Source organism: Camelus bactrianus, chromosome 1, assembly GCF_048773025.1.
Source record: "Camelus bactrianus isolate YW-2024 breed Bactrian camel chromosome 1, ASM4877302v1, whole genome shotgun sequence".
Lineage (NCBI taxonomy): Eukaryota > Metazoa > Chordata > Mammalia > Artiodactyla > Camelidae > Camelus > Camelus bactrianus.
Window position 1 is genome coordinate 55,584,852 of NC_133539.1, and position 23,412 is coordinate 55,608,263.

The 23,412-nt window shown below is 40.4% G+C and overlaps 1 protein-coding gene across 3 annotated transcripts in view; it reads right to left on the minus strand.

Annotated features, from left to right (window-relative positions):
* IGSF11 (immunoglobulin superfamily member 11) overlaps window positions 1–23,412 on the minus strand; it is a 111,797-nt gene that overhangs the window by 66,709 nt on the left and 21,676 nt on the right. The window contains exon 1 of one of the 3 annotated variants that reach the window (XM_074364024.1): window positions 5,822–5,890. The exons of the other annotated variants lie outside the window; for them this stretch is intronic. The gene's annotated coding sequence lies outside the window, so the exon portion shown is untranslated. Of the gene's footprint in view, window positions 1–5,821; window positions 5,891–23,412 lie in introns of those variants that run through there. 3 annotated transcript variants of the gene reach the window in all.

Here is a 23,412-nt window from a genome sequence, read left to right on the forward strand (position 1 = left end):
TAAGATACCTAGTTACCATGGTGATAAGAAAGCAACATTACAGAGAAGAGAAAAAACTGCCCTTCTTTTACTAGCCTACACATTTCTCAGTTCCCATCAGTTTACCTAAAAGATTAGGCCATTAATCTCCAGCCTCTCAAAATAAGCCTGCAAATAGCTCAACCCTCTTTCCAAGACCAATATATAGTGCAAGCCTCATCCTAATTGCTCTAATTACATGAAGAACATAATGAGATAGGGCAGCAGATGGCTACAGATTACATTTGACAGAGAAGAAATTCTCCTCTCTCATCCTTTTACTGAAGAAACGTTGCCTTGAAAAGTAAAAACTATCATTTCGTTCACAAAGCCAAATATGTATATTTTTAAAATGCTATGCCATTTTTCTATTTTCTTCAGCAGTACACTTCCTTAAAAAAATAACTTTACTCATTCCACGTAGGTTTCTGCTACTATATATAACAGATAAATTTGTACCCCTTGCTGAACAAAAGAAGATGTGCTCATAGAAAGTGTGTCCGGAGTCTACCTAATAAATCACATACTTTCACAAACCTGTTCTATAATCTCAAAGATGCGCTCTATCAAATATAAATTTGGGGACTGAGGTAATTTGGGCCTAACAACAAAAAGTCTCTATCTAAACTACTGTTGGCCCAGCTTTCCACAAGAGATGGAGTGTCAAGCTTCCAACCACCATGCTAATACTCTTCAAACTCAGTATCCACAAATGAAGTCAGTATCTTCTCCTAAAAAACCAGTTTGTTTACCCAACATTTTTTTTTTTTACTGGCCAGTGGTAATAACAGGCTCTAACCTTGGCGCTATCCTTTCAAACTCCTCTCATGCCCCTGTCAGTACTATCAAATAGTATCCAGTAGACTTGGTCACTAACAAAATTACCAATTACCATTCCACAACACAACTGTTTGACGTTTAACAAGCTGTAAGAAGCTTTAAAACAAATCAATTTCCATTATAGGATGCAGGGCAAGAAAAAGAAGGGCAAAGAATTTTATCACTTCCATGAAACCTACTTGAAAAAGAAAAATTAATGTCCCTGTCTTAACTTTGTTACCTTAATAAAATTCCCTCCTCTCTCCTTAATTGAAAAGGCCTCCACTAAAACTGACTCAACAGTTTCTGTCATTTGGTATTCCACTAACCAATAATCGTAACAGTCATGTTATATTAATCCACGTTGGCTACATTATGCCTCTGTAACAGATTAACTCTGAAATCTCAGCAGCTTTACACAAAGTGTGCTCACACAGTGTCCTCTAGGGATCCAGAAGCTCTCTACTAAATGATGACCCGGGGACCCAGTCTGGCATCACCCTGTGATACCATCAGCTCCCCATGTGGGTCTCCACAATCCACCTGGCAAAGAGCTTTGGCTCATAAATGACACCTATCACCTCCATTTGTAACCTACTGTTCAGAATAAGTACACAGCCACAGCCTAACTGCAAGTAAGACAAGAAAAAGCAGCCTGGTCAGGCTCTAAAGAGGAAAATAAGACAGGACTAGGTGAACAAGCAGTGTTGTCTCTGTCACAAGGAGGCACTTACTACATGCGCAATTAACTACCATGCACCTGGAAATCTTTATATGTATTAACATCTTGAATATCCAAAACCACCTCATGAGATAAGTATTATTATTAATATTATTATTAATATTATCCCATTTTGTAAACAAAGAAATTGAGGTCCAAAGACGTTAAGTAACTTACCTAAGCTACTAAGGGGCCTAGCTGGGGATACGCTTATAAGTTGAACCTTAAAAAAAAAAAAGGACACAAATGAACTTATCTACAAAACAGAAACAGATTCACAGACATAGAGAACAAACTTATGATTACCACAGGGTAAAAGACGTGGGAAGGGATAAATTGGGAATTCGAAAACTGCACCTCTTGGGGACTGATGGAAATGCTATCTTGAATGTTACCTATCTTGATTGTGGTAGTGGATTCACTGGTGTACATACATCTATCACAATCCATTAAATTGTACATTTGAAATATGCGTAGTTTACAGTATAGGAACCATACCACGATAAAGGTGTTAAAAAACAAATCCAAGCAATGGGCTCCAGAATACACTATGTCACACTGCTTCTCAATACGCAAGACACGCTGCCAGGCACTGTTAACGATATTGGTCTTCAAATATTTGTAAGCCTATCAGATGAAAGAAGGATTCAGATATACTGTATTAAGTCTTTAGAGGACAAAATAAGAGGTAGTACTGAGAGAGAAAAATTAAGTGAGACAGTATTTTTAAGTGCCTCTTAAAAGCCAGGCACCATTCTAGATACCACACGCGTATTTCATCTACGTATCAAAACACTCCCACAAAGTGGGTATTACGATCACAGTTACACAAATGAGAAAAACAGACTCAGAGAGATTAAGTAACTTGACTAGGATACTACACAGAGCCAAGACTTAAACCCAAATTAATCTGGCTTCCAAGCCTAAGCAGTTACCCCTTATGTCTCACTGTTACCCAATACAGAGATAATAGATACAAGTCTCAGTCTACAAATCACATGGGCAAGAAATCTAATTTCGCTCTTCTAATTTTTTTCAGTAACTAAACTTACTTTTGGTTGTCAGCCCCCATTTAGCTGAGAGGCAGATACTTAATCTTTACAGTTCTGCTCTGAGGTCTTAGGGGGAAATTCACTCTCCATTAGAATTCATCAAACTTTCCTAAGGTTCTTTCAAGCACAATGCCAACATCTAGGCTCTCTCAACTCCCTATCTGACTCTTTCTCAACTTGTCTACAAAATCTTTTTTCCTGACTTTCCCCAATTTAGCTTTATAGTCAGACCCAGGCTTTGTAATTTCTGAAATCAGAAACCAAACACTTGCCTCTTCTTCACATTCTGCTGAGATGACTCTCCCCTCCCCTGATAATCAGAAAAAAAAGAAAACTGTCAGAGGGCAGCAGGAAGTACCAGGAACAGAAAGCGCATCGGTTAATATACCACCACATCACGGGTTACAGAAAGAAAGCCTCTTAACAAATGTAGCTGCTGAAAATGAAATGAGCCATTTGAGACAGTGAACTTCCCCGTACAAGAAGCACTTCAAGACAAGTGTGCTTGGTCATAGAGCTAGAGCAGTGCAGAGGCCTACAGGTATATCTGGAAGGTGAGGGCAGGGGGTGTGGCGGTGACTGGACCTAGAATACTTGTCATCTTAATGGACAGTAGGACAGGGTGAGAGAGAGAGAGAGAGAGAGAAATAAAAGACTGACAAATCTATAATTTCAAGTAAGCCAGAACACAATGGCTGGTTTTCTATGCATATTCAAATGGAAGGGGAAAGGGACAGGTTACCATAAATCTCCATACCGACAAGAGAAAAATTAAGGACAACATGTACAGACCACAAAGGAATAGAAAAACACCCAAGAATGCGGCTCCCTAAGGTCCACGGGAAGAAGATGAAGCCTGCCCTCCTTGCTGAGAAAAGAAGAGGGACTGGTAGCGGGAAAGGTGAAGATGTGGAAGATTATCGCAAAAATTCCAAGCAGCAAGAACTCTGTCACTGGACGCTGCCACCCAGTGATGCCTTGATTCTGATCTAAAACTGCAGAGTCCCCAGGAGAGGGAAGGTAGGGTGTGTGCCAAGTGAGAAGACAGAAAGCCATCGCATCCAAGACACTTACATTCTATTCAGCCCTTTTACAGCTCAGGGAACACACTCCGATTGTTCTAATAATTTTCCCTCAACTTTTATCTGCGAGCTAATGATAAAATAGTGGTAATAATAATAAATTACTAAGAAGCACTCCCAAAGGCATCAGAAGTCATGCTAAGCCACATTAAAATGCAGCCTGGAGTTACATAAAGTATCACATTAAAATTTAAGATCCTTCAAATTTCAATCTTATTTAATTTCAAAGCAGTATTTCAAACCAAAAGGCACTACAGGGATTAGTGACAAAAGGGAGGTAACAATATTCTATATCTCTATTAAGGAGAGGACTGAGGTGGGAGGGGAGGGGATCTATGAGGCATTTTCAATGACAGCTCCATTTGTGATGTATTATAAATTGCTGTCCTTCTGTCACAGTGCAAGGACAAAAGGACCATTTTACTTGATGTTTCCTATGTTATTATTATCAATTAAGGTGAAAAGCTACATTTCTGGCTCTGACTTGCCTTAAGCCCTGGACCCATATACTGAATTGCTTCCTGGATTTCCCTTCCCTTAGATCATTCCACAAGCAGAACCAATTCCATTTGTCCAAAATTGAATTTATCATCTTTTCCCAACATCTGATCTTCCTTTATCGTCCATTTCAATGCACCCAAGACAAGAACCTGGGAGATTCCCCCGGGAGGCTGTTTCATCCTGCAAGGTGACGGAATCACACATTTTACCTCCTCAGTCACTCTCATTGGTGTCCTCCTCTTTATCCCTTCTCTTTCAATCAGACTCTCATCATTGCTCTCTGAACCCTTGCACCAGCCTCTTAGCATATGGCACCCCCCTTCTCCTCATCTGACCTCCCGCCAACAGATTCTGTGCACTAGCACCAGAGGGATGCTTCTAAAATGCAAAACTGATCACACCACACCCCAGAGTAGAGCCCTGGGATGACTACACCCATTCTCTGTAAGATACAAACCAAGTTTCTCAGCATGACAAAAAGGCCTTCCATGGGATAGCGTCACCTCCCAGCCTGGCCTGGCCGAGTCACACAGGCCCGGGCGGGGGCACTACAGTTAAGCAGGCCTGAATGACCTGAGGCCGCACTCCCCAAGCTACTTCCCACTTCCTTGTCTTTCCCACGAGCTCTCTCTGCCTGGAATGTCTGCCCCCTCTGCAACAAGCCACAGTCCAGAAGCCCACCCCTTCAGGAACCCTTCCCTGACTTTCTGCCACCCTCTCTCCCCCTCTGGCTTCAGGAGGGGAGCCCCACCCCCACCCCGTATTTGCACAGCAAACCAGATGCACCTCCACGGCACTGGCCCACTCTGGGAATGGCTAACAACTCAGGAAGCTGTCCTCCCCTCCACTCACAATGCCTGGTGCCCAAGAAATGTGCATGAAACGAAATTCTTTTTCATTAAGTGCCTCAATTTCTACTTGATGCTATTTGTAACATTTTCTTCCAGTTTTCAGTCAGTACAGGTACAAATGAGGGATTTATCGTAAGAAATACTTTGGATGCTCAATTTAACAGGAAAATGGCAAGGAGCCTTTTTAGCCTCCCCCAGGTCAGCGGGGTACCACACCAAGTACACACCTTCACATGATACTTCATGTGTAAAACAGCCACGTAAGTTAAGTAGTGGCAGTAACTTGTCTTTACTGAGAAGGAGACTATCTCTCAGAGAGGACAATAAATTATCCCAAGACTACATAGCTGGAAGGTGGATGGATCAATATTAAGATACAGGTTTTACATGAATCCAATAGTGTTGCTCACATAAGACAGAAAACACAGCAATTAAAGAAAAAGAAAGGGCCATACAAAGAATTAAAAAAGAGAAAATTTTCTAAGCTCTCCTCCAGACTCACAGTTTTCTCTTTCCTCCTTATTTCTCAGCAGAATAGGTGACTTGGAGTAATGGGGTCATCCTAAGACCACTGCTGCTACTTAGAACATGATGTTAAGGAAAGTTGAGATCAGTGGTTCAATAAACTTAAGCATTAATTAGTTTCATTCCACTAGATACCCATCTACTCAATTTCTAACCCTGTGAACCATTTCATAAACCCATGGACAGGAAAACGTGAGCAGAGGCTCAGTTTCAATCCATCACCCCCATTACAACACAGCTCGAAGTACGAACCTTCCCCGTGGTGCTGAGTATTTTGGTACAGGAGATCTCACAAAGAGGCTCAGGGCTCCGCTCTGCAAACAGAACGCCTCCAGAGAGGAGCTGGGTGTGAGGCTCAGTCCACATGCTCATCCCACTGCACAGGGGCTTCTCTCCTCCAGGACGTGGGCAAGGACAAGCTGCCTCTCGCACCACACCCACACACACCCGGGGCTGGGGACATTCCAGGGCTCACCGTGGGTACTGGGGACCGTGGGCTCAACGTACTGCTCACAGCTGTGAGTCCTGTCTGGTAACGTGGGGTCATAAAAACACGCTTGGCCTACTCGGTGGACGTAATCCAGCCCCAGTAAAGATTGCATCAACTGTTAAACAATGTTTGGAGTTCACCACTCAGAGAACTAAAAGAGCTACAATTCAGGCAGAGAGACAAGGGCAGCCTTGAAAAAGAGGAGGAAGGCAAAATGTAGCAGCAACTCCCTGGCCATGTGACTTGAGACTCTTGGCAGGCTGCCCTGCAGGCTGGATAGTCTGTGGGCAGGGAATTCACATCCTTCTCTCAGCTGCCAGAGGCCAAGAAGGCCCAGACAGAGGACTACCAACTCAGATCCTTCATCAAGCTAATAATCAATGAGACCTTCCTGAGAACAATGAATGAATAACCACAACTCTTGCCTGTTTTACACAGTCATGTGACTGATCAGGTCACTCCAACTGGGCTTCATGACTTCTACAATCTGAAACAGTTCTGTAATATTTAATTGGATACCAAGTATGCAACCAAGGCAAGGTTTCTTCCCCATATTGCTGAACAAAGCTCTGTAGCAAAAACAAAGGACACAGTTCAGCTTAAGTCAACCAACATTTACAGAGTGGGAATTGAGACCCTGAGCCAAGAGCAGATAACCCAAAGACGAACAAGATGTCTTTGAGGAAACTACAGTACCCTGGGAGAGGGAAAAAAAGCAAAGGGGGTGTCAACATAATATGGTAATTGCTGGCACAGTGTGTATATGACAGTATATGAAGATCACCAGCCAGGGTTAAATACCGAAATCAAAGCAAGAGAAGCACCAGCGCCCATGTGGACCAAAGGGAAGAGTTAAAAGACGACACTACAAATCATCTAGTCTGGATTTTCAAATGAGCACACAAGTTATAAATGGAGTAGGACTTGCCCAGTCACGCAGTCAATGAGAAGCAAAGCTGGGGCTGGAGCTCAGGTTTCCAGGGCTTTCCACCACAGCAGAACACTGCTCCAAAAATCACAGATATGGGACAAGTTCCGAGCTTCTGAAGCTGGGCAAATACAACTTCCCAAAACGCAGATTCTGAAGACAAACTGACTAATGAACTGTGAATGCGGATGGAGGGCAGGGTGCGAGGGCTGGACTGTCTCCAAGGGTGGGAGACCTGGAGGACAGAATGGCATCTGCATGTGACATGTCAGTAAAACCAGAAAAATTAAAAGCATTTCATTTTTAACTGGCAGCAAACATTCTCCTGCAAGCCACTATTTGCTAAAAGGCTGCTTCAGCGGTGTTGCTAGTTCTCTACTCCTCCCCTACAGCAGAGAGCTATTTTATCACTTGTGCTAAGGACGTGGAGATGTCGTGCATGCAAGATTTCTCAGAGACTACTGACACGAGGCATAGCACAAAGCCACATCTAGTTAGCTGATACTGAAGTGAGCGCCTCAGACCTGCTATGGTCCAGAACCAGCTTTTGGACAAGGAAGACAAATGGCCTGGGAGACTTAAGAGAGGCTCCAGAGGGGAGATAACCTTTGAGCTGCAAAGGATACATCAGAGACAGTGAGACATAAAAGGCACCCCAGGCAGAGGAAGAGCATCTGCAGAAGCTCGAGGGTCATAAGAGGGGACGGTATGTTTAGAGCATGAAGTCTGAGGCAAGTAATAAACAGTAAAGGTGCAGGAAGATTCAAAGAGACTTGTATGATTGTATAATGTAGGCTCTGGGCTTTACCCAAAACACAAGAGGGAACCACTGAACATTTTTATAATCAGGAGAAGGATGCATTTGTATTTTCATTAAAGACACTCTTTCAGAAGTGTGGCAGATAGACCTGAAGGGAGGGAGAAAGGAGGGAGGGACAGAGACTAATTATGAACATACTGGGATGATGTAGGTGGGAAGTGAAGGAAACCTGCATTATGTCAGGGAAAACAGGCAACAAAGAATGGCTTTGAGAAATGGTTAAGTTTTTTTAAGAAGCAGACAACAAAAAGGAGTTTTTATTTTGCATAATACATGGAAAATATGTTGACTTGTTGCAACCAGAACAAACTATTTTCAGGAAAAAATATCACTTGTCTTATATCATAGATGATACTCAAATGAGTAAATAATTATCATTATTACACATACATTTAGATTAAAATTAAAACAGAGAAATCAAGCAATTTAGAGCCACATTATATTTCTCTTTAGGAAGAATTGTTTTTAAGTTAAGCCTTCATCTATCTGTGGGCTACCTGGAGAGAGAATATGAACAATTTAAAACTTACAAAAACTATATAACCCTGAGGTGCATAATTGTCATGCTGGAGCACACCTGTACCATTAGAGGAATGTTTCACAGGTGGGAATGCGTAACATTCCTTACTCATCAATATGGATCAGAATCTGTAATTACACAGTTGTTCACATCATTCAGTAAGTGGCCTGATGATACAAAGGGGAGACCAGTAAGTGTAAGAATGATAAGTGGGGTTACTGAGAGACAGGAGAGAGACTGGAATAAAACAGGAAATTCTGAATGAAAATGTGAAAGTTCAGTAAATAAAAGGATGATGAGTCTGTTGCTGAGAGACAGGAGAGATTTCAGTGATGAAATGCAAAATTCTAGAACGATACTGGGCTTAAACAACCTAAAAACATTTACATGTATCCGTGGAGAAGAAAAATGGATAAAGAGTTGTAGCCAACATTCATTTTGCACATTCTATGCACAGAGCAGTACTGTAGACACTGTGGGAGGAACAAAGGGGAATAAGAGTAGTCCCTTCACTCTCAGTCCCATGGCAACTCTAGGGTCTTCTGAGTTCTGAGACCCCCTACAAGTTAGTTCTGGACAACAGCAGGTGTGAGGTACTCACCTCAGGAAGTATCAAACCAAGACTCACTTTCAGTCCAGAGAATTCCATGGATTCAAGGAACCTCTGAAGGACATGGGCTGTGTGTGTGTGTGTGTGTGTGTGTGCTTGTATGTGTATGTGTTCTGTTGGTGGGTGGGGAGGGAAGGTCCCTTGGCCAGAAGATATGAGTATTTCCTGAAATGTCCCCAGGGCAAGTTTCAGTCCCTCCAGTGAAAACTGTTGAGTCAACCAGCTCCTCTGGAAGCTCCCCCATCTTCAGGGAAAGTGCAGCCCTCGCAACCCCAATGTAAGCTCCACTGAGCTCCAAAAACATGCACCTTCTCAGAATAGAGGTCACAGGCTCAGTGGGTCCCTAAAGCACAGCGACTCTTGAGAGGAAGCAAGAGGAACGGGGAATGTGAGGCAAGTATACGCTATTTTTCATGAAATTTTTTTTTAAAGTCTGCTGTTAGATGTAGTCCAAAACAATTCAAATATTATTCAATCATGGATATTTACACACCTATTAGCCATAACTAATCCACACAGGGACCACTTATCCTAACACCACTGTTGTGGGACAGGCCCAATATCCACGTTATGGTGGACTGACTGTACTTTACCAGGCTCTCGTGGTAAGTGCCGGCTATCCTTCAGGACACATGATTTTACCAAAGTATGTAACAGGATTAGTTTTATAACAACTTCTACTGCCTTCTAGTCATGAGCTGAGACAAGTAACTCCTTTTGTATCTCTACAGCTGAATCTATATAAGTGAAATGCAGCAATTAACCTGTGAATTTAATCTAATTGTTCAACAACTATACAAGATTAAATATTAAAAAGTTTAATTTACCTGAAGAGTAATAAACTTTGAATCTAAGATCATCAACTGCCATTTCATTTTATTTTATAAAAACATATCCCCTATGTCTCTATAAAATGACATTGGACAGAAGATAAAATGTTCACATATACGAGAAGAGAACGTAAAACTATCTCCTAAGAGCATTAATTGCCATTTTGTTATTAGGAAATGAACAAATTCGCAATCAGTGCCTAGCATCTGCAAGACACTATTGGGAATCAACAGAAAACAAAAAAGATCTAATTATCCACCAGGTCTGGAAAAGATCGAGAACAGAGTATTTGAATACTGACAGTGTATGGAGGTAAGCAGAGGAGAAGCTCTCCATTCAAAGGCCCAGGATCCTGGGCAAGGCCCGTACAATGCACCAGCACGCAAAGTGATGAATAAGCCTCATTGAGAATAGTGGCCACGTCATGGCTGGCTGAACATTCAGTCCACAAACAGAAGGCTTCTTGTATTTGCTCGAATCAACCAGAGGAAAGTTTTAGCAAAAAGACTGTTATATTCAAATGGAAATCAGTACTTCCCAGCAAGAATGGACAATTAGCAATTCCTTAAACTGGCACTAAGAGGAAGAGCAGGGAACTGTACCAAAAACAGCACAAACAACCTATATTCCAAAATGTGAAATTAATAAGAAAGAATATGAGAGTTATTAGCATTTTGAAAAACTCACATGGCAGACGTAAGTCTAGATGCTATGGATCTCCCAGTTGTCAACCCACACTGGTAGATTTCACCCAAATACTTCCCTTTTAAACATCTCTTATTACGTTCATGTATAAATCATAGACTAAGATTCCAGCACACAGTTAATTTACATGGTGTTCCTTAAACATTTAGTGAAAGAGTGCAAAGCCTGTTTATATATCATTTGAATCTACATTCAAAAAGCCTTTATTCAGTAGGTTAACAGATTCTAGCAAATACCTCTTCCAGACTGGTAGGACAAAACAGTTACCACCCTCACTCCCATCTCCAAGCACTCATGCAACTTCTGATTTATGGACCTGGCTCTGTGAATCTGATCCTGGAGCTATAATAAGTCCACGGGCTCTCAGATAAGTTACAATGACTCCATAGCCACTTTGGGATTGAAGAAAAAAAGTTCAAAGTAAAAAGAGAGGTTCAAGAAATTACACCAATCTTAAGCACTGATTTCTTAGATATGTACCAAAAGCACAAGCAATAAAGTAAAAAAAAATAGTTAGATTGATCAAAATTTAAAATGTCTGTGCTTCAAATGACATGACATATAAAGTGAAATGACAGCCAACAGAGAAAGAGAAAACATCTGTAAATCGGATGTCTGATAAGGGACTTCTATCCAGCATCTACAAAGAAACCTTAAAATTTAATAATAAAAAGACAAATAACCCAATTAAATAATGGACAAAGGTTTTGAATAAGACATTTCTCCAAAGAAAACATGCCAATGGCCAATAAGCAAATGTAAAGATGCTGAGCATTATTAGTTATTAGGAAAATGCAAAACCATAATGAGACACCACTTCAAACCCAATAGGATGGCTACAGTAAAGACACAGTAACAAGTGTTGGTGAGAATGTGGAGAAACTGAAACCCTCATACACTGCTTGGGAGTATGGAAAATGGTGCAGCCTCTTTGGAAAACAGTTTGGCAGTTAAACAGAGAGTTGCCGCAAGATCCAGCAATTTTATTCCTGGGTATGCATCCAAGAAAAATGAAAACATGTGTCCACACAAAAACTTGTACATAAATGTTCACAGCAGTATTCATGAGAGCCAAAAAGTGTAAACAATCCAAATGTCCACCAACTGATGAATGGATAAACAGAAATCTATCTATCTGTATCTATACACATGTAGTATTATTATTCAGCAATCAAAAAAGGAATGAAGTTCTGATACATGCTAAAATATGGATGAACCTCAAAAACACTATTATTAGTGAAAGAAGCCAGTCACAAATGACTGTATATTGCAGGATTCCACCGATATGAGATGTCCAGATAGGCGACTCTATAGAGACAGAAAACAGATCAGAGGTTGCCTGGTGCTAGACTGGGTGGGAGAAATGGAAAGTGACTGTTAATGGACACAAGTTTTCTTTCTGGAGCGCTGAAAACGCTCTCAAATTACATTATGGTGTTGGGTACACAAATTCGTAGACTGAAAAGCACTGCATACGTTAATGGGTGGATTTTCTGGTATGTAAATTTTACATACATAAATAAAGTTTTTCTTTTTTATTGTGCCAAACCGCCAATCTCTTATGCACTCCTAAAAGCCATCCCTCAGGTTATCTGATATCAGGTGGGGCCAGGCGTATTTGGAGTAGAAATATTATACTCACCTCAACTTGTGTCCATAACCTGAGCATTGGTCTAGAACTGGACTGGCTCTGGGGGCAGCAAAGGACCCAATATTTACATTCCACACACCCTGAATTTCTAAGAATTACCAAAACTTGCAGCACTTGCTGCCAATTTTTGCTCTATTAACTTCAACAAACGCTGACTGAAGCCCACCATAGGCCAAGGACTGTTTTTACAACACCAAGACAAAAGATACAGTGGGCTCAATGCCCAAGGGGTTCATAGCCTGTTAGGTCTAAGACAGACACGCATGCACATGATTCACGTTCAGTGCTGTGTGTGCAAACTGGGATAAGTATGGTACAGAGCAGGGAGGAATCAGTTTTGTCTGGAGAGGACCCACAAATGTCTTCTAGGAATGACAACATCTGAGCAGCACTTTAAAGGCCTGGCAGAAGGGAATGGTGTGGGAAAGGGGATGGAGGAAGGGAAGCAAACCACAGTCAAGGCGGAGAGCCTTGAGGGAATGAAAGAAATTGGGGAACAAAAAGAATGAGACTAGAATGTTAGATTAGTTGGGGGAATTAAGCCAGATCACGAAAGGTCTTATGGATGCGCTGCAAATTTTAAACCTTACCCTAAAGGTAATGGTGAGGCACTAAAAAAGGTTTAAGCAGTGAATGAAACAACCAGATTTATTTCAGAAATATCATCCAAGTAATCTCTGATACGATGAAGACTCAGTAGGGAAAGAGTTTTCCAGCTTTTATTTACCTATGTAATTATTTTTAATGTGATTTCAAATGAAATCTTACACAAAATCCTGAGATATAAAAAAGCCAAGCTCCCCCAGTTGAAGCAGTAGTGGAAAAGAAGGTCCTGGACGATGCCCCTTTTTTTACCCTCACCACAAAGGAACCTTTAGTGCTTCGGCAGAAGGTGTGGAAAACCCTGGACTAAAGAGAGGGTAAGGGGGGTCTGGAGATTCTTAGGAAGCTAGTGCAATAGTCCAGTGGAAAAATGATCAGTGCTTAAAATATGCACTAATGATGGAGAAAAACAAGAGGAGAGTCCAGAAAACTCTAAAGAGGTGTAGAGTTGACAAGACTTCATGACTTACTGAAGGTAGAAAGTGAGGAAAAAGAAGGAATCAAGGATAACCTCCGGGCTTCTAGCCTGCATGGACAGGAATAATGTCACTGATTAGAGGAAATGTACAAGAAATACTTGACTTTCCTAAAGAGATTTCAAGTCTAGTAATTCTTAGAGTTGAACTCTTCTCCCACCCCTCCTTACCTGTGCTCCAGTGTGGGGTTTCACAGCTCAGCATACGGCCCCAGCCTGGTGCCAGTGCTCGAGCCAGAAACCTGGGAATCGCCTCTGACGTCTGCTCCCCTCAGCCCCCGCATTCAGCCCATCGCCAAGTGCCACTGATTCTAACTCCAAAGTTTACTTCGTGTATCCACGTCTACCGCCACTGCCGCCACTCGTTCATGCCGCTACCATTTCACTCCTTGATGTATCCGATAGCCTCTTAATCGGTCCCCTCACCATGATCCTTGACTCACTCCAATCCACTCTACACACAGGGATAGATAATCTTTGTAACGTGTAAAGCCTTTGATGGATTCCCACTGCACTTAATGTTTAAAAACAGAGAATATGTCTTGTTTTATTCATCCTGGCATACTCAGTACCTAGTACACTGAAAGAATGAAAGACAGAGGATCAGGTCTGGGGCAAGAGGATGAGTTCAGTTCCAGGCCTGCTGGGCTTAAGGTGTCTATGGGACAGCTGTGTAGAGTTACCCTACCGGCAACTGGCAGTATGGGCCTGGACCCCAGTGACATTTGGCTCCACTATTTCAAGACTAACAGAAGTAGAGTTATCTATGGTAAACAGGACTAAGACTATTTTAGATAATCATGAACTAAGTTAATAAAGCTTGAAGCAAGCTCAGCTTCTTAGAAAAGATTAAAGTGTCTCTCTAATCTGAAACTCTGCAGCTCTGGGTCAGGTCTAGGTTAGCATTTCAAGGACAGCAGAAACCACAGAGACAGCATTAGATTTGTGGTGGGATGTTTACAAGGAGTGATTTGGTAGCAAAGCCTGTGATGTGGCCACTTCCTTCAAACTACTTTTGCAATACCTCTGTTCTTTGATGTCCTCACCAATTTCCAAATGACTTCTCTATTAGTTAATCATAAATCATTCCTGACTCAGGGACAGTATATCTAGGGTGGTGCCTGGAAGTCTGTATTCCGACAAGTTACACCAGGTAATTTCTCAGTCTGGAGATATCACTAAGTTAACAGTTTAGAGAACAGGTACAGAAGTTATCTTCCTTCCTCTCTCCTACTGATCCTAGAGAGCTGCCTCAGAATGTGGCTGCTTCAAGGATTTTTAGACAATAATAATTAAATGACGACTTACTGTGGTCTTCCTATGGTACTGTGAAAAGCATTTGAGATCAAACACTGCACATGACAAATAAACACAAAGAGCTTCCAGAGAGTTTGTAAACGCAGATGTAGAGGATACTGATTACAACCTCCTAATCCTTCTTCCTGCTTAATGTTCCCCAATACCAGTGTTTTTTAACTAGTGTATACAAACCCTGCAAGGTCACTGAGATGGTGATGGTATCATTCAACTTTTGAGTCAATGATAAAATAATTATTCAAATAGTTTAACTTTTAAAACACAACTTCTGAGAACGTCTACATATCCAGGAAGCATGTAGGAGGGGTCAAGCTTGTGACCTGTAAGAGGGGTCATGCTTGTGACCTGTAAGAGGGGTCGGCTTGTGACCTATTTGGCTGGTTTACTACTCAGGTGAGCACAGACAACGGCCTAGTGACTCTGACAGTACTAAGGTTTCAAACTGATTTATGTTTAGTCATGTATCATTTATTTTATATCTATAAAGAACCACTAGTTAAATACAGAAAACATAAGAAAAACGTAAGAATTATTGAAACAGAAGTCAATAAAAAGCACAAACATTAAATCCTGCAACTTCAACTCAAGATGATTTTTACCAGCTCTGTATATCTGGTCAAATTTATGACTTTTGACAAAATGTCTCCAATATTGCAAAATCCAATGGAGAAAAAAAAGGGAAGATACAGAAATTACAACATCAAAATTGGATTTTCATCTACAGCAAATAGAGACTGTCCCCACAATGTGTTATTTGCCAAAAAAGTACTTACAAGTTACAGCTTGCAATATTTTATCTAATATTGTATTCAAAAAGAAAGCACCAAAATACTTTTTTAAAAAATAAAACAAAATACTAGACTTTCAACCACTGGGTAACAAAGCAAGGTTTTTATTTTCAGTGCCTCAACACAACCTTAAACTTCAATCTGCACTTTCTATATTCACGCCCAAAAGCATGTCATCGTAAAATTTGACAAGTGGTGGTTTATTTGACATGATTAATTTAAAATAAATTCAGCAACCCTGTACACATGCAAAATAATGTATATATGTTTATTCATCTTAGCATTGTTTATAATAGTAAAAGATTGGAAACCACCTAAGTATTCATGAACAGGGAAGATAAGTTACAGTACATCGATACAATGATATGTTATGCAGAGATAAAAAAAAATAAGGAAACATACAAAGATAGTGTGTTACGACTTGTGTAGGAAAAGGGATGGGTTATAAATGTATTTATATATGCTTGAGAAAACTCTAAAATGATACTTTTAAAAAAACTAACACTGATTGCCCTGTGAAGGAGACATACTGGAGGAATGGAGTCAAGGAAAACCTTTCAATAAAGTATTCTTTTAATAATTTTTTTAAAAATTTGAGCCATGTGGACATATAACCTTATTTCAAGAAAGAAATGTTTAAAATAGATAATATTTTTAAAAGGTAAACCATGTGTAAGGTCATTTTTAAAAGAAATGAACACTTACAAAAATACAGTCCTCAAAAACTAGGTTATACATAACCATATAGATAAAATCATTTTGTAAAGGAACTAACACAATCATGTCTGTAATTTTAAAACTGCTCAATACATGCTTGCAGGAATCACCTGGAACATAGCAATCTCAGGGTTAATTTCATGTCACATCCTTTCTCTGGTCCATCAATGGCTGAAACAGCAACTATAGTGGGTTCCTTCATTTTCTCAGAGCAACAAGGAAAAGGCAGTATAAACATGAGCTTTTAAAAAAGTTTTTTTACTGAAGTGTAGTTGACTTACAGTATTAGATTCAGGTGTACAGCAAAGTGATTGTTACACATGTATATATATATTTTTTTTTCTTTTCAGATTCTTTTCTATTTGTTATTACAAGAAATTGAATATAGTTCCCTGTGCTATACAGTAGTTCCTTATTTATCTATTTTATATATTATAATGCGTGTCTCAAACATGAGCTTGACAAATCCTCCTAAGAAGTGATTGAGCAAAAGTTTTGAAAATATTTGATTTTTCTAATCACACTGTATATCACTTATTAATTGAAAATGTCAAAAGTCTCTTCATTTATAATGCTATGTTAAATCATATATTAAATATAAACTTTATAACAATAGTACTTAATAACAGACAGTCCATTTAAGATCACTTTTATTTTAATCACATTAGCTTATATTGCCTCAAAACGACAGAATGCTTTGTAAAAAGTATTTCATATGGAGGTTCTTGAGAAACAGGGTCTCAGGTTAAAAAAAAAAAAAAAAGATGAGAACAAAGCAATGTGACTACAGTACCAGTGACCAGCTGATACCCAGTGTTGTAGGGGAACAGAAATTGCAAATCTAAAAGTACAAAACAAAATGAACAAAAAAGGTTGGCTTTCGATTCACCATCCAACTTGAAATGGATATTCCAATTATTCATTCTCACCAAGATCACAGCAGACAGACTTAAACAGTACTTCCAAAGATTTATCCTTCTTAACTCCTTTTGTCATCCTCCCCTAACACCTCTTGGCAAATACCTCACTTTTCAGCTATTCTGGAAGAAATGCAAGGAATTCTCTCCCACACCAGAGTGTCCACTTTTTACCCATCCTTTCTCCTATCCCACAGGAGGCAGGGTACCTCCTTCCTGGACTTAAAGCATCTCTCAACCTCCACCAAGATCTTGTTTGTGCCCTCACCCAAACACTTTCCATTTCAAGTGTTCCCTTTTCTTCGGCCCCTTCCTTTGTGCCTTCAAAAAAGCAAAGATCTTTTGTTCTTTTGAAAAAACTTCCCTTGACCTTGCTGCCTCCTCCAACTATTGTCATATTTCTCTCCTTTTTCTAGTCAAGCTGCTCAAATGGGCATTCCACGTCCATTACCTCCTTTTTCCTTCCAGATGCTTCGGCTTCAAGTCCTTACCAAAGCTCCCTGATGTCCTCCTAATCACTGAATCAACACTGAAACGGACCATCAAGCTTACCTACTCCATTTAGCATTATATGGATAAGGAAGCGGAAGCTGAAACTCCTGAGGGATTAATTTGACTAACATTATCCAGTGAATCATTGTGGGTTGGAATCTTGACAGCCTTCCATCCAAAAGAATACACATTTCTTGGTTTAAAAAAAAACCCAACTAACTAAAGCAAGATGAACCCTACTCAAGATTATTTGAGGTATCTCCACACAAAAGAAAAAGGAAAGCAACATTTATAATCTGAAATGAAGGTCGATACAAATATAGCAACAGATACTGCAAAGCTCATTTCAGTTGACTTTGGAATGTGGCCTTGCACTTTATGAATTCTTAAACATCTAAGTCAAATAAGGAAGTTCCACTGTGAAATCTTTCCAGGAAACTCAATTTTCCTCCTCCTTTTCTCTGTTCCTGCCTCTGTCATGCATTTGTCTGCAACTTAGTCAAAATCTGAGTGTTGAAAGATCCTGCACAGAAACTCAAGAAGTAGTCAGAGAAGTAGAAAGAGAAACAGGGGAATGAGCAGCAAGGAGTTTCTAGGAGGAGGAAGCAGTCAACGGTGTTGAACGCTAACTGTGCCCATGTTCCCTGCAGATCTCTTTCAGACGTTGCTGCTCACTCTAAAGAAGTCCCTGAGACTTTCCTGAATTAGGGCTTAATCTCTTTTACAAGTAAACATGCCCATCTAGCATGAAGAGTATATATTCCTTAATCTACTTGCAATCTACTTGCAATCTACTTGTGCTCAGTCTCTCAGACTATAAATTCTAGAAATCAACCAATAGCGTTAGAGTAAAACATTTGAAATTCTACTGCTAAAGCTTTCTCCCCATCCAACACCTTCTTCCGTAACACCCTCTGAAATATCCTTAATATTACCAAAATAATAGAAGTGGTAGCAATAAATGAGGGCTTTAAACAAAGAACTGATAGGAATTAACAAAAGGTTATTTTGTTTACACTCTTAGCTGCTCCAGGTATTTCCATTTCCACATAATTTGGAGGTTTCACAGACTTTCCTGCCTCACTTTTTACTGCTTTGTCACACTATTTGCAGCTACCCCACAAACCGAGGAGGGCACGGCTCTACAAAAGACCTAACATCTACCTTGATGTATACAATACCTAGACTTCAAATGAAACAGACAATTTAAAAATTAAGATAATGTTTCACTGGCTAGGAAACATAAGATACTATTTTGATATGATTTGGAATATTAATTTAATAAAAATTAATAAGCAAAATGAGGTGAGGAGGGAGAAGAGGAATGAGCAAACAAGGTGAAAGAAGAGATGATGGAATGAAAGATGCAGGGAAAGTGGAGGAAGTTAGGCAGAGAAGAGGCATCCCAGAGGCTGCCCTCTGGGGCTCTCTGCTGTCAGCTAGTTTTCCTTCCTTCAGACTCCTGTTTCAGAGCCAGCTGGACTCAGAGCCAGGGGACAGCCCTGCACAGAGTGTACCCAAGAACAGGGCTTCCCCTGGCAAAGCAGTGTGCATGAGGTCACCGAGATTCAACTGGGATTCCCAGCAGCCTTGCTTAAAAGAAATAAAGATGATAAACACAACAAGAGAGGGGCAGGCAAGAAAGATGGGAGCAATGCCCACGTTAGCCAACACCAAGGTGCTTCTCTTAATACCTCAATACTCAATAATGGTAGCCAAAAACAGGCCATCTGGTCATCTTAAGTAAACAATTTTAAACTCAAGGAACAATACTAGTTTAAAATGAACTAAGGAGTGATTAAATTCAAACTTCTTATTTAGAAGTTATTGAGATAAAGGTACTTGGGGAAAAAAATCATCACGAGGCTTGTTTAGTATGGAACAGTAAGCTTCTACAAATTAATCTGCTCACAAATAACTAAAACTCTGGACAACATAGAAGAAAACAACTACTTGAGGGCTCTGGCAAGTGAACAAAAGCCAACGTGCTTGGAAGGGAAGTCTAACATTAGAAGATGTGGCCAGCGCGGGGCAAGTTTCAAGTTGGCAGCTTCGCCCTGAGAATAGCCACAGTCGTGGTGGTGGGGCTAAACCATTAAACTTCTACTTAAAAAAAAAAAATCCTCTTAATGACCAGAAGAACCAGAGAAGGGAGCTCAGGGAAACCACAGCTACCAGTGAGGGAAAACCCTGAAAAGGAGAGCGCCAGAGAAGGAGAACATCCAAGTCTTTATAAACATGGCCCACGTCTGTGCAGGACAGACCAAGAGGAGTCTAAGCTGTGACGTGAGCCACCACCCGCCAAGGCCACAACATGCGGCCCAAAGTCCAACTGAAAAATTCGTCATCTTTCTGGCACCAGAGGGTGAGGGAGAAACCCTACAAAGGAGAGAGGCCAAGGGGCCAGAATTTTGTACAAATACAGCACGAGTCTGTGGCTGATCCCTGAACCACAAATGTACAAGGCAGAGCTAAGACAGCCTGATTTGATATCTGCGCCATCACCACCACCACAGGCATGGAAGTTTGTGATTTGAGTCTAATCAAGTTAAATGCCTGCTTTCAACAGGGGAAAAAAATCAATATATTTCAGAGCAGGTAACAGAAACAGTCTCCACAACATAACATTCAAAATGTCAAAAATAAAATCTCAAGTTACTCCACATAAAAAAAGATTAAGAAAATTTAATCTATTCTCAAAGAAAAAGATAATCAACAGATGCTCATATCTCAGTATGAAGCAGAACACTGCAACTATCATAGACCACTACACATGCATTAGAATGGTTAAAATTTGAAAAGACTGACTGTTCCAAGTCTTGGCAATGATGGGAAACAACTAAAACTCTTACACACTGGTAGTGCAGGTTTTAAAAAAAAAAACAGGTACAAATGCTTTGTAAAGCAGTTTGGTAGTTTCTTAGAAAGTTAAACATCAACTACTCCACTTACAACTATTTACCCCAAGAGACTGAAAATGTGTATACACAAGACTTGAATTTTCCTCACTAGGAGAATGGAAAAACAAGTTACGGTATATCCACGCAAAAGGGTTCCATTTGGCAATAGAAAGCAACAAACCAATATGTGCAGAGACATGGCAAAATCATTACGCTGAGTGAAAGAAGCTAGGCACAAAAGCGTACATACTGTTTGATTCCATTTACAAAAATTCCATAAAATGCAAACCAACATACAGTAGCAGCAAGTGAATCAGTGGCTTCCTGAGCCTGGGGGCAGACGGAGGGAGGGATGCGAAATGAGACAGATAATCTTTAGGCAACAGTAGGAATATTCCTTATCTTGACTGCAGTAGTGGGTTCGTGGATATGTATCACTGTCATCAAATTGCATACTTTTAAATGGATGTAGAATTTTGTACTCCAACTGTACCTTATCAAAGTGGATTTTTTAAAAAAAAAATCAATGCCCATCGGACGGTCTTTCTTTTGTGGTGATGAGTGAACTAGTCATAGGCAACTCACCCTCTTAGCACCTGCCACAAAATCATGGCATCAGTAAAAGCTGTAATTATGTCAACAAAACTAAAAAACCATGTTTCATTTCCATATCAAAAATACCCTATGTAAATGGGACGTTGATTTTTAAACACTACTTCCCCATGGCGGTTGGGCGGGAAGCTACAGTTAATAAGGGCTAACTTAGCTTAATGTCCTCTCCTGGGGAGTCTCAGGTGAAAGGAAAGAGGAGCAGGGACCAATGCACTGGCCCTCCTCCCCAGATGATGGGAGAGGAGTACCCATTCCAGGAAGTGCAAGACATACCTCATCAGAATCTTTGAAGAGTCTTGAAGCCAAGAGATTATCAGAGATTCTTGGGGACCTCTGAGAAATACGGAGAAACTGGCCAACTATCAGTGGTTCAGTTTCTCAAGGCAAATTCAAGAAAAGAAAGTTGCAGAGACCTGCCATTCTTGGGAATGTTCACTATGACATTTCCCAAACCTTATGCAATTCCCAAATAAGTGCTACACTGTGATTTTACATGCTTCATTCAATGTATTCGTAATTTATATTCCCCCCTCCAAAATAATGGTTTGGTTTAGTCTGTGCTCAGATGAGTACTATTTAACTGAAACATTTCTTCTTCTACCATGTTGTCTAGATTTCTAAGGTCTGGCCCGGTCACCAACAACAGAACTAGAATACAGACACAAAGGGCTACACTTCAGCTTTAATACAACTCTAATAACCTTTCAATTATTCACATGTATCCATATATTAATGAAACCCCCACAAATTTAAATACTTTTGTCCTTATATTTCCTTCATTCTAAGAACATACCCTCTTTACAAGTCTTCACTTTGGGGGGAAGGGAGCTTTGAAACAGCAATTATGCCAAGTTTTTAAAAGTTCCATTGAGAATATGTCTCTCTTCTTAGACTTAATTCATCACCCTGTATGAAGACTTTCACATGATCGTGAACTATCATAACAGCCTCTAAACTGATCTCACGATCTCCCTCTTGGTCCATTCTCCACCCTGCTGCTAAAGTCAAATTGCCAAAAGAGCAAAGCTGAGCAAGTTACTCCTCTTGAAAGCCCTGGGAAGGCTTCCCACTGCTCACCAGGTGGTCCAGATCCCTGTGCTTGCCCCTCCTCCTGCCCCGTCTCTAGCTTCTGCTCCCCTTGAATACTACCGTCCAGCCATGCGGAACCACTCACAGCTCTCGGACTATTTTACGCCTCTATAACTCTGCTTACCTGCTCCCCTCGCCCAGAAAGGCCAGCTCTCTCGTGCCCTGTCCCCTCAATACTACCCCTTGCTTCCTGAATTTCTACTCATCCCGCAGGATGTAGCCTCTGGACTCACTTCTGACCTCATTCCATTTCCCTTGGTGATGGACTTGTAGATCCTTTCTGCTTTCCCTTCTGTAAGTTTGGAATAAAGGCGGCTCTATCAAAGTACTCACTTACATACAATGTGATTCCCCACACAAGTCACATTCCAGTGGGAGGTGATGTGTACATTCAAACCTCCTCACCTGCTGGGCTATTGCTTTTTATGTCCTTGGATGATTGTTAATCCCCTCGACCTAACTATAAGATACAGGAGAGAAACGGGGCTTCTAATAGGGACAGGGAGGCCATAAAACCCTTAGTAATAAAACAATTTGCCTAGAAAATTTTGTAAATTGAAAATATAAGACTGTACTGATTCTTCTGACAAAGTTTATTAAACATCTACTATGTGCCAGCCACAGTGCTAGATTTTAAGGCCACAGCATTGCACTAAATAATTTATAAATACAGGCAACTTACAGAAACAAAGACCTTTACTACTGAAAGGTACGTTAGAGACCACTGGGTCTAGTCCATGCATTTGATGGTAGAAGTATCTTGCCGAAATTCACACAACTAGACGCAAAGGTAAGATACAAGAAACTTCAGACACCTAATGTCTCTTTCCTATTCTTTTCCACCAATTTGAAGGAATTTTGAGTAATAAGACATTAAACACTGTTTTGGTTTAAGACCCTATATAAATCTCAACATTTTAAAATAACATTAACCTGTACGTGAAAAAAAAGTTTGACACTACATTTTCAGAAAGGAAAGCGGTGACATAAATCTAAAGGGAACAAAATAACAGGGACCCAGAAGTGGGAGCTGAGATTCATCTAAGTCAGCAGATGACATCTATTTGCACTCGTTAGCACTGCCTGGCATGTGCTACACCACCCCCTCGGGTAATTTACATTTTTTTTTAAAGCATGTATTTCTAAATTTAGGAAGTTAGGATAATCAGGGTGGAAAAGCCCATCTGTTTGACGTTCACTCCAGCTGCTACAGATTCTGAAATGAAATTTGAGTATTTTCTTGTCTGTTTCATCTTACCCAGTCTGGAATAGGAGGACATGACAGAAGCATAAAAGTAGCTAAGGGCAGAATATCATATATATATATATATATATACACATACACACACACATTTTTTTTTGGTGTACACAACACCTC